Genomic DNA, 5174 nt, shown 5'->3' with positions numbered 1-5174 from the left:
ACTGCAGAATTTCCCAGTGCAGTATGTGTCCTGACTGCTGGTACCAAGTGTATTGATTATGGATCCGAGTAAGATGAAGTCATTGACAACGTCAATCTTTTTTCCATCTATCCTGATGTTGTATACTGGTCTAGGGGTGAGAATTTTTGTTTTCTTGATGTGGAGATACAATCTTTATTGAAGACTGCAGTCTTTGATCTTCTGCAGCAAGTGCTTCAAGTTCTCCTCACTTTCAGCAAGCAAGGTTAAATCATATGCATAAAGCAATAATTAGTCTTCCTCCTATCCTGATGGCATATCCCTTTTCATTGAGTCATATTTCTTGAATTATTTTCTCAGCACACATATTAAATAGTTATGGAGAGAGATAAAATCCTGATAAACGCCATTATCGATTTTAAACCATGTATTGTTTCTTTGTTCAGTTCATTCAACAGCCTCTTTGTCTAGGTCTAGATTTTGCCTGAACACTATCAAGAGTTTAACCAAGTTTGAAGAACTAAAATTAGTCCTTAAAATTACTAAAAAAGAAACATAAAGAAGGAAACAGAGTTGATGCCTTTGAGTTATGGTGTTGGCAAAGATTATTGATCACTGCATGGACTGCCAAAAGAACAAGCAAACAAATCTGTCTTGGAGGAAATTGAGTTAAGAATGATGATTCTTTATCTTATAGAGTTTGAACATGTTGTCAGTAAAGGCCAGTCCGTGGAAAAGGACAAAATTCTGGGAAAGGTGGAGGGTAACAAAAACACCAGGAAGATCACGTATAAGATAGATTGACACAGTGACTGGAACAATGGGCTCAAGCATATCAGAAATTGGGAGGTGAGTGCAGGATACGGTAAGGTTCAGATCTGTTGTTCACAGGGTTGCTATGAGTGTGGTCGACTCAATGGCACAGAACAACTACAATAAATAATTTACTTTTTAAAATTAAAAATTCATTTACAGTTTCCCCCCTAAGGCTTTAAATTAATGAGTATAATATTATAAAGGATAGTGATTTTCAGACAAGGAGAATTCAATAAATACAAGCTATAATGTTCTTTGCTGCAGAGAATATTGTTATCATTAAGATGACTTCATCCAAGAGAGACCTCTGCTTTCATTGTCATTACTCATGAAACAGACTGATAGTGAGTTGGTTGTCATAGCAACCCATGCACAACAGAATAAAACACTCCCTTAGTCCTGCAACATCTTCATAATCTATGTTATCTTTGAGCCCACTATTGTAGCTCTTGTTCCAGTTCACTGAGTTCAGGGTCTTCCTCAACTCAACCATCTACTTTACCACGCATAAGGACCTTCTCTATGAGGCTGGTCCATCCTGATCAATGTTCAAATAAATGAGACAAAATTTTGCCACCTTCAATTCTAAGGAGCACTATGACTATACACACACACACACACACACACACACACACACACACCTTTTTGTTCTTTGGACACTCCATGGTATTGGCATCCTTTTTTAACATCACAATTTAAAAATTCTTCTTTGGTCTTCCTTATTTAATATCCAGTTTATGCGTATAAGAGCATGGAAAATGCCAAGGTTTGGCTCAGTTGCACCTTAGTAGAAGTCACATGTGGAAGAGAACTTGTGCAATTGACTTGCCCAGTGTGATTTCCTGGCTATTGCTTTCATGGACCTTGATTATAAATCTAAAGGAAAATGAAATCTGTGATAAAAAGGAGCATTTTCTTTGTTTTTCATGATACTGCTTATTGGTCCAGTTGTGAGGATTTTTGTTTTCTTTATGTTGAGATTTTATATCTGAAAACTCTAGTCTTTGATTTTTTTATCAGTAAGTGGTTTAAGTCCTCTTTGCTTTTTTGCAAGCAAAGTTGGATCATCTGTATATTGAAGTTGTTTATTAATTTCCTCCCAGTCCTGATGTCACACTCTTCTTCATATAGTCCAGCATCTTGGATTATTTGGTCAGCATACAGATTGACTAGGTAAGATGAAAGTGTACAACCTTGATACATCCCTTTCCTTGTTTTAAATAATGCAATATCCCTTTATTCTGTTTAAGTAGCTGCCTCTTGGTTTATGTATAAGTTCTTTATATGCACTATTAAGTGTTCTGGAATTCCTAGTTATTGCAATAACTCATTTTTATTCACACAGTAGAATGCTTTTATAGTGAACAAATACAAGAAGGGAACATTATTAGTGTAGTCTCTAGGAAGTTCTATTTCTGACCCCCAAATGGAGTCTCTTTGGTGGTTTGAATCCATCAGTTGTTCTGATGGGAAAAGCTGAGAAATCTACTTCCTGCTGAAAAATCTCTGGAGGGTCAGCTGTCAGTAAGTTATGACTCCAGGCCAAAGAGAGAGAGAAGCATAAGTAAGTATCTTGCTGGTATTCTTTATTCTTCTTCTGTCATACACAGGGCTGCCAGGAATCAGGATCAACTTTCATCTAGATTGACCTGACATCAGCAGTAATATTTCTATTTCCATGTCCTCTTCTGAATTGGACTTGAATTTCTGTCAGTTCCATTTCTATCAGTTGAAGCACTGTTGCAATTATTTATAGTTTTCAGAAAAAAATTTACTTATGTGTGATGCTAATGAAAATTTAAAAATAATTTTGCATTCTATTGTATCTGTGTTCCTCGGTATGGAATATGTGTGTGTGTGTGTGTGTGTGTGTGTGTATATATATATATATATATATATATATATATATATATATATTTAGTTGGTTGCCCAGGTAACTTTAGAATATCTTGATAGAGATAAGTGAGTTCCTCCAGTATTGCATCCATTTAAAGAAATATCTCAATTGGTATTTAACCAATTCCTGGAATCCTGTTTTATTGTCTGGTACAATCACTGTATATTCCATCCATTGTCTTTTTTAAATTTTCCCCATGCCATTGAGTTGTTCATACAATCCTTCACTATTGAAACTTGAGGCTTGACAAAGTTCTGCTCGGGAAATTCTGGACTTGTTTTTACTTTTTGGTTTTCTAACTTCAGATCTTTGCACATTTAATTATAAACTTGGCTTTTCTTCTTAGGTCCTTCTGATGTCTTCTGCCCAGCTCTTTTACTTTATTATTTCTTCATTTCTTTTTATTCATTTTATATTCAAGAGGAAGTTTTATAGTCTCTTCTGATATTAGTTTTGTTTTTTTTCTTTCTTTGTAATCTTTTTATTTTCTTCTTTTTAATCTTTTAAAGTAGTATTTTTCTTTCTTTACGTCTGATGTCGTTTACAACTTGTCTGATCTTCTGTCATTAATGTTCAAAGTGTCAAGTATATTCTTGAGAGATAGTCTTTAAATTCAGGTGGGGTTATACTCAAACTCTTGTGACCTTGTTTTAATTTTCTTCAGTTTCAATTTGAATATGAGCAATTGATGATCTGTTCCATGTTTGCCTCCTGGCATTATGTTGACTTGTAATATTGAATTTATATCATCTATTTACACAGATGTAGTTGATTTTATTTTTACATATTCCATCTTGTAAGATCCGGTTATATAGTTGCCATTTATGTTGTTGAAAAAAAATATATTTCCAACGTATAACTTGTCAGTCTTCCAACTTTTTATCATGTGATCTCTGATGTTATTTCAATCACCAAAGTTATATTTTCCAACTACTGTCACAGAATTTATTATTGATTGCATTTGATTGAGATGAATATGGAAAAATCTAGATGATCTCTTAATCTGACTCTTTAGTCTATTATCCTAAATACTACCTGGGACTTATTTCTGATTTAAATTTATAGGGGAAAAAACCCATAGCATTAAGAGAAATTTTATTCATATTTAAACCAGGTAAATGAATGCAAAGAGATTGCACAACTGAGGTTTTATTTTCTGTTGATTAGTAATTTGTTCTTTGCAGTATGGCATAGGAAAAGTAGATGTAGATTTAGACTTCAATTTAGAAGATTTAATAGCAGAGTAAAACTTGTCAGTCTCATGTTTCTGACCTTCTGAAATTAAGAAACCAACAGGTTTTGGGATTTGAAATACATAGCAGACATTGCATTATAAAGCCTGATAAATAACTATGAAAATTTTATTAGTCTACTTATTAAAAAATGACTTTCTTCCACCTTGTATATTACACTCGATAAAATGAACAAAATCATTGTCTGACTTTTACTTTCTTGGATAAATTGTTTTCACCTTGGATGAAAAGGTAAGTAATCTGTGTTATAATGTGGTTGTTTTAAGTTTCCTGGCCTTTGCAATTTCAATCATAACACATTTTATGATGTAACTTTGAGACTACAGTGCAAAAATTCTCATAAAAAATTCATCTATTGTCTGTTAACTATTTACTTGAAGTGAATTAATTTAGTACCATGAAAGATAGACTTTATAGTTCTGATCTTTCTATTTGTATGTACAAATTTTGTTGGACCTGACATTACCCACGCATAAAATTGACTTGTTGGAGAATGGAAAACAATTAGCAGACATCAGAGATTAGGAAATTGAGACTATCCTTGCCTGTCCCTCCACACTTCCTTCTTCAAAGACCAGTCTTTCCTGGCCATATGTCCAAAATATATGAGACAGAGCTTCAAAATCATATCCTCCAAGAAGAAACTTGGTTTCACCCCCTCTAAGGCACATTTAATGGTTTCTTGGTGGTCCATGGCATGTTCAAGACTCTTTTGTATTTTTGAGCCATGTCAGAATCACTGAAGACTCTCTCCCCCACCCCAAATACATTATAATTCCTCAGACATTGTGCTAAGCCTAACTTTGACCCTGATAGGTAGTGGTATAGGATTCTCCTACTCTTACACATTCTACTGTGAGAAATCAGCATATTTTATCTTTTTCTTTCTGGCAGGAAGCATAGAAAATGTTCAGTCCTGATTGAGTTTTAGGTAATAACTCAGTTTTTATTTAGGTAACATGAGCTTGGAAAAAAATTAAAGACAAAATTTCCCATCCAATTAAAAAAAGGAAATATTCCTCAAATTAATACATTTATTTATCAGTAAATTATAGTAATGGTTTAAGATAAAAGAATCTGAGATATCTTCATGAAGCTAGTGACATTTTCATAATTAAGTCTTGGAGGCATGATTACACTGTGAGAAGGTTCTCTACTGTATTTCTAGTTTGATGTCCTAGAGAACACTGATCTTTCAAATTATACTGTTGAGGAAAGAGGGAAGTTTA

Source organism: Elephantulus edwardii, unplaced genomic scaffold, assembly GCF_000299155.1.
Source record: "Elephantulus edwardii isolate Elephantulus edwardi_28Jun2011 unplaced genomic scaffold, EleEdw1.0 scaffold00013, whole genome shotgun sequence".
In the NCBI taxonomy this organism is placed as follows: Eukaryota; Metazoa; Chordata; class Mammalia; order Macroscelidea; family Macroscelididae; genus Elephantulus; species Elephantulus edwardii.
Note: the sequence above shows the minus strand (reverse complement) of the source record.